We start from the raw sequence: 7500 nt of genomic DNA, 5'->3' as shown, positions 1-7500 counted from the left end.
CCGCCACCGGCCCCAAGCGCCAGCCCCGACCGCCACCCCCCCGACCGCCACAAGGCGACCGCCACAAGGCGACCGCCACAAGGCGACCGCCACAAGGCGACCGCCACAAGGCGACCGCCACCGGCCCCAAGCGCCAGCCCCGACCGCCACCCCCCGACCGCCACAAGGCGACCGCCACAAGGCGACCGCCACAAGGCGACCGCCACAAGGCGACCGCCACAAGGCGACCGCCACTGGCCCCAAGCGCCAGCCCCGACCGCCACCCCCCCGACCGCCACAAGGCGACCGCCACAAGGCGACCGCCACAAGGCGACCGCCACAAGGCGACCGCCACAAGGCGACCGCCACAAGGCGACCGCCACTGGCCCCAAGCGCCAGCCCCGACCGCCACCCCCCGACCGCCACAAGGCGACCGCCACAAGGCGACCGCCACCGGCCCCAAGCGCCAGCCCCGACCGCCACCCCCCGACCGCCACAAGGCGACCGCCACAAGGCGTTAGTGGCCGCGCCCGGTACTTTACTGGACCCTATTTGGCCCGCGGACCGGCCGGCGTCGCTTCCTTGAATGCTTAGCCGCCTTTCGAGCTGCCATGCCGGGCTTGAGTTAGTGGTTTGCGCCCGGTACTTTACTGGACCCTATTTGGCCCGCGGACCGGCCGGCGTCGCTTCCTTGAATGCTTAGCCGCCTTTCGAGCTGCCATGCCGGGCTTGAGTTAGTGGTTTGCGCCCGGTACTTTACTGGACCCTATTTGGCCCGCGGACCGGCCGGCGTCGCTTCCTTGAATGCTTAGCCGCCTTTCGAGCTGCCATGCCGGGCTTGAGTTAGTGGTTTGCGCCCGGTACTCTACGTTAAAAGTCAGGCGGAACGGCTCTGAAGCTCCAGACGGTGCTTCCTTGAATGCTTAGCCGCCTTTCGAGCTGCCATGCCGGGCTTGAGTTAGTGGTTTGCGCCCGGTACTCTACGTTAAAAGTCAGGCGGAACGGCTCTGAAGCTCCAGACGGTGCTTCCTTGAATGCTTAGCCGCCTTTCGAGCTGCCATGCCGGGCTTGAGTTAGTGGTTTGCGCCCGGTACTTTACTGGACCCTATTTGGCCCGCGGACCGGCCGGCGTCGCTTCCTTGAATGCTTAGCCGCCTTTCGAGCTGCCATGCCGGGCTTGAGTTAGTGGTTTGCGCCCGGTACTTTACTGGACCCTATTTGGCCCGCGGACCGGCCGGCGTCGCTTCCTTGAATGCTTAGCCGCCTTTCGAGCTGCCATGCCGGGCTTGAGTTAGTGGTTTGCGCCCGGTACTCTACGTTAAAAGTCAGGCGGAACGGCTCTGAAGCTCCAGACGGTGCTTCCTTGAATGCTTAGCCGCCTTTCGAGCTGCCATGCCGGGCTTGAGTTAGTGGTTTGCGCCCGGTACTTTACTGGACCCTATTTGGCCCGCGGACCGGCCGGCGTCGCTTCCTTGAATGCTTAGCCGCCTTTCGAGCTGCCATGCCGGGCTTGAGTTAGTGGTTTGCGCCCGGTACTTTACTGGACCCTATTTGGCCCGCGGACCGGCCGGCGTCGCTTCCTTGAATGCTTAGCCGCCTTTCGAGCTGCCATGCCGGGCTTGAGTTAGTGGTTTGCGCCCGGTACTCTACGTTAAAAGTCAGGCGGAACGGCTCTGAAGCTCCAGACGGTGCTTCCTTGAATGCTTAGCCGCCTTTCGAGCTGCCATGCCGGGCTTGAGTTAGTGGTTTGCGCCCGGTACTTTACTGGACCCTATTTGGCCCGCGGACCGGCCGGCGTCGCTTCCTTGAATGCTTAGCCGCCTTTCGAGCTGCCATGCCGGGCTTGAGTTAGTGGTTTGCGCCCGGTACTCTACGTTAAAAGTCAGGCGGAACGGCTCTGAAGCTCCAGACGGTGCTTCCTTGAATGCTTAGCCGCCTTTCGAGCTGCCATGCCGGGCTTGAGTTAGTGGTTTGCGCCCGGTACTCTACGTTAAAAGTCAGGCGGAACGGCTCTGAAGCTCCAGACGGTGCTTCCTTGAATGCTTAGCCGCCTTTCGAGCTGCCATGCCGGGCTTGAGTTAGTGGTTTGCGCCCGGTACTCTACGTTAAAAGTCAGGCGGAACGGCTCTGAAGCTCCAGACGGTGCTTCCTTGAATGCTTAGCCGCCTTTCGAGCTGCCATGCCGGGCTTGAGTTAGTGGTTTGCGCCCGGTACTCTACGTTAAAAGTCAGGCGGAACGGCTCTGAAGCTCCAGACGGTGCTTCCTTGAATGCTTAGCCGCCTTTCGAGCTCTCCTGCCCGGCGTGGGTTTCGCGTCCGCGCCCGGTACATTATGGAAGCCAAAAAAAAAAAAAATTCTAAGTGCGAGTGGGACCGGCCTGGGGGGCTTCCTTGAAAGCCCATCCGCCCTCCGAGCTCTCCCACCGGTCGTGGGTTGGCGTCCGCCACTGCTCAAAGCGAACTTCAAATTATCTGCTTAATAATGTGGAACACCATTCTTAAGTAGTTTTTCCTTAATTTGGGCTCAACTGGCCGGTAATGATCCCCGGTGTCTGAGATTGATCTCAGTGATCCAAAGAGCCCTGACACGTAATACCATCCATGAGTTTAATTGAAAAACAAAAAATGTAATCTTTATGACACATAAATACAATTTGCATAATAATTTGGAACACAGTGTAGCGAAAAACCAGCCTCTCCTTCTGGAGCTCGCCTAAGTGCCAACGGCTCTTGCGCCGTAATGTGTCCGCTTTGCCTGGTTCCCTCGGTCGGCCACAAACGGCGAAAAATCAGCCTCTCCTTCTGGAGCTCGCCTAAGTGCCAACGGCTCTTGCGCCGTAATGTGTCCGCTTTGCCTGGTTCCCTCGGTCGGCCACAAATAGCGAAAAACCAGCCTCTCCTTCTGGAGCTCGCCTAAGTGCCAACGGCTCTTGCGCCGTAATGTGTCCGCTTTGCCTGGTTCCCTCGGTCGGCCACAAACGGCGAAAAATCAGCCTCTCCTTCTGGAGCTCGCCTAAGTGCCAACGGCTCTTGCGCCGTAATGTGTCCGCTTTGCCTGGTTCCCTCGGTCGGCCACAAATAGCGAAAAACCAGCCTCTCCTTCTGGAGCTCGCCTAAGTGCCAACGGCTCTTGCGCCGTAATGTGTCCGCTTTGCCTGGTTCCCTCGGTCGGCCACAAACGGCGAAAAATCAGCCTCTCCTTCTGGAGCTCGCCTAAGTGCCAACGGCTCTTGCGCCGTAATGTGTCCGCTTTGCCTGGTTCCCTCGGTCGGCCACAAATAGCGAAAAACCAGCCTCTCCTTCTGGAGCTCGCCTAAGTGCCAACGGCTCTTGCGCCGTAATGTGTCCGCTTTGCCTGGTTCCCTCGGTCGGCCACAAACGGCGAAAAATCAGCCTCTCCTTCTGGAGCTCGCCTAAGTGCCAACGGCTCTTGCGCCGTAATGTGTCCGCTTTGCCTGGTTCCCTCGGTCGGCCACAAATAGCGAAAAACCAGCCTCTCCTTCTGGAGCTCGCCTAAGTGCCAACGGCTCTTGCGCCGTAATGTGTCCGCTTTGCCTGGTTCCCTCGGTCGGCCACAAACGGCGAAAAATCAGCCTCTCCTTCTGGAGCTCGCCTAAGTGCCAACGGCTCTTGCGCCGTAATGTGTCCGCTTTGCCTGGTTCCCTCGGTCGGCCACAAATAGCGAAAAACCAGCCTCTCCTTCTGGAGCTCGCCTAAGTGCCAACGGCTCTTGCGCCGTAATGTGTCCGCTTTGCCTGGTTCCCTCGGTCGGCCACAAACGGCGAAAAATCAGCCTCTCCTTCTGGAGCTCGTGCCAACTTTGGCGAATATTTTCTAAGTGCCAACGGCTCTTGCGCCGTAAAGTGTCCGCTTTGCCTGGTTCCCTCGGTCGGCCACAAATAGCGAAAAACCAGCCTCTCCTTCTGGAGCTCGCCTAAGTGCCAACGGCTCTTGCGCCGTAATGTGTCCGCTTTGTCTGGTTCCCTCGGTCGGCCACAAACGGCGAAAAATCAGCCTCTCCTTCTGGAGCTCGTGCCAACTTTGGCGAATATTTTCTAAGTGCCAACGGCTCTTGCGCCGTAATGTGTCCGCTTTGCCTGGTTCCCTCGGTCGGCCACAAATAGCGAAAAATCAGCCTCTCCTTCTGGAGCTCGCCTAAGTGCCAACGGCTCTTGCGCCGTAATGTGTCCGCTTTGTCTGGTTCCCTCGGTCGGCCACAAACGGCGAAAAATCAGCCTCTCCTTCTGGAGCTCGTGCCAACTTTGGCGAATATTTTCTAAGTGCCAACGGCTCTTGCGCCGTAAAGTGTCCGCTTTGTCTGGTTCCCTCGGTCGGCCACAAATAGCGAAAAATCAGCCTCTCCTTCTGGAGCTCGTGCCAACTTTGGCGAATATTTTCTAAGTGCCAACGGCTCTTGCGCCGTAATGTGTCCGCTTTGTCTGGTTCCCTCGGTCGGCCACAAATAGCGAAAAATCAGCCTCTCCTTCTGGAGCTCGTGCCAACTTTGGCGAATATTTTCTAAGTGCCAACGGCTCTTGCGCCGTAAAGTGTCCGCTTTGCCTGGTTCCCTCGGTCGGCCACAAATAGCGAAAAATCAGCCTCTCCTTCTGGAGCTCGCGCCAACTTTGTCAAAAAATTTCTAAGTGCCAACGGCTCTTGCGCCGTAAAGTGTCCGCTTTGCCTGGTTCCCTCGGTCGGCCACAAATAGCGAAAAATCAGCCTCTCCTTCTGGAGCTCGCGCCAACTTTGTCAAAAAATTTCTAAGTGCCAACGGCTCTTGCGCCGTAAAGTGTCCGCTTTGCCTGGTTCCCTCGGTCGGCCACAAATAGCGAAAAATCAGCCTCTCCTTCTGGAGCTCGCGCCAACTTTGTCGAAAAATTTCTAAGTGCCAACGGCTCTTGCGCCGTAAAGTGTCCGCTTTGTCTGGTTCCCTCGGTCGGCCGCAAATAGCGAAAAATCAGCCTCTCGCCCGTCAGGTACCAGGCGTTGGGGTACCAGGGGTAAGTGCAGTACCAGCTTTGGTCTGTTGGTGCGCCAGAGTACGATGAGTTGGTCCCCCTAGTCACTGTACTCATTACCTTTACCCCCAAATCGCAAAATATAGTCAGAACGAGTGTGGGGAACACAAGTTTTGGCCCCGAGAACCAGGCGGCTGGTGTCTCTAGCGATGTGTTCCCCCCCAAAAAGTGTTCACATGCTCGGACAGCGAACCTAGGAGCTACCGCAAAGCACTCTGGAAGTGCAAGAGCGAAAAATTTTCTAAGTACAAAAACTCTCGAAAATTTTCAAAGTGTCACAGTGCTCGAAAATTTTCAAAGTGCTACATGCTTTCCATCCAAGGAAGGAATAGTGGAGGACCGGCCGCCTCCTTAAACACAAGCCGGCGGAACGACGGGGAGGACCGGCCGCCTCCTTAAACACAGGCCGGTGGAACGTTTGGCAGAATTCTTCTCGTGGAGGACCGGCCGCCTCCTTAAACACAAGCCGGCGGAACGACGGGGAGGACCGGCCGCCTCCTTAAACACAGGCCGGTGGAACGTTTGGCAGAATTCTTCTCGTGGAGGACCGGCCGCCTCCTTAAACACAGGCCGGTGGGAACGGTTGGCAGAATTGCGTGACGGCCGCCTGCTCCCGGCGTCCGCACGTGAACGAACACCCCCTCCCGGGGACGGCCGTCTGCTCCCGACCGCCGTCCTTCACCCCCTCACCTTCCGGACCCCCGTCTGCTCCCGGCGGGCCTCCGAGTACCCCCACCTTCTCCCGAACTGACCGACAGGCAATGAGACCCGCCTTGGTAGGGCCCCCACCGGCCCCGGCTCGCGCCGGCGTTGGGTGGACGGTTCCTCCCCACTTGCGGGTCGCTCTCCACGGAGGACCGGTCGCCTCACTAAACATAGGCCGGGCGAAAATCTGCGAATGTTATACATCCAAGGAGGGAGGACCGGCCGCCTCCTTAAACCACCGGCCGGGCGAAAATATGCGAATGTTATACATCCAAGGAGGGAGGACCGGTCGCCTCACTAAACATAGGCCGGGCGAAAATCTGCGAATGTTATACATCCAAGGAGGGAGGACCGGCCGCCTCCTTAAACCACCGGCCGGGCGAAAATCTGCGAATGTTATACATCCAAGAAAGGAAGGAAGGAGGGAACCGGCCGCCTCCTTAAACACAGGCCGGGCGAAAATCTGCGAATCTTATCCATCCAAGGACGGAGGACCGGCCGCCTCCTTAAACACAGGCCGGTAGGAACGGTTGGCAGAATCGCGTGACGGCCGCCTGCTCCCGGCGTCCGCACGTGAACGAACACCCCCTCCCGGGGACGGCCGTCTGCTCCCGGCCGCCGTCCTTCACCCCCCTCAGCTTCCGGACCCCCGTCTGCTCCCGGCGGGCCTCCGAGTACCCTCCCCTTCTCCCGAACTGACCGACTGGCACTCATGACCCGCCTTGGTAGGGCCCCCACCGGCCCCGGCTCGCGCCGGCGTTGGGTGGACGGTTCCTCCCCACTTGCGGGTCGCACTCTAGCGCCTCGGCCGCCGCGAGAGCGTGCGCTACGCGCCGCCCCCGCAGGCCTTGGCGCGACCGAACGGCAGCGAGACCGAGACGCCCCGAATCACCCACCTAGAGGAAATCAACGGAGGCCGAGCGCGCGATCCGATTGCGGCACGCCGCGTGGGTGTCCGCCGGCCGCGCCGGTCTACCGCGAATGCTGTTTCTCAAACCCTTGCCTAACCAGACGGCACCGCGGGATGTGTTGTCGCAACTCTGCTCGACTATCCGAATAGCCTTTCCCGACTACCGCGTTGCGGGAGGCGTCTTTCGTGCCGCCGGTGGCGTATGACCTTCCGCGAGAGGCGTGCGGGCTCGGGGGGGCCGCAACGACCGAGTCTGACTCGGACGGGGCGCAGCTTCCCTCCCGGTCACAGCAATAAGCGCCGAACGCAGCGTTGGTCACCAGCCACCCCGGCGGGTTCGTCGGGAGCGCCGGTACCCTTCCGTAGCTAGTTGCCAGCTGGCCACAGCGGGCCGCACCGACCGAGTCTGACTCGGACGGGGCGCAGCTTCCCGTCTGGGTGACAGCGGCGCTGAGGACGGCGGGGCGGCCGGAACCCCTTCGACCCCCCGGCTCCCACCAGTGTCGATCAAACTCCGCATCCTGGCCGTAGCGCGAGACCGGCGGGCCGCAACGACCGAGTCTGACTCGGACGGGGCGCAGCTTCCCGCTTGGGCCTCGGCGCGCGCGCCTCGCGCGGGCAAGTCGCCGGCACAGCGCCGCGCCCCCGACCCCCGCTTTACGGAAACGAAGCGAGCCTCAGCGGGCCGCAACGACCGAGTCTGACTCGGACGGGGCGCAGCTTCCCGCCTGGGTCATCGCACGTTCCCCCAGCTCGGGCCTGGGAGGCCGACGCCTTTCCCCCGGACCACCGCCGTGCCCGCACGGTTCATCCTCGGCCCCCGCTGGCCAAGCCCGACCGACGTGCCACCCCCGTTGCCGAGTTCGCTCTTCCCGAGCTTCGTCCCCA

This window comes from Syngnathus typhle, unplaced genomic scaffold, assembly GCF_033458585.1.
Source record: "Syngnathus typhle isolate RoL2023-S1 ecotype Sweden unplaced genomic scaffold, RoL_Styp_1.0 HiC_scaffold_195, whole genome shotgun sequence".
In the NCBI taxonomy this organism is placed as follows: Eukaryota; Metazoa; Chordata; class Actinopteri; order Syngnathiformes; family Syngnathidae; genus Syngnathus; species Syngnathus typhle.
This window is presented reverse-complemented; position numbering follows the sequence as displayed.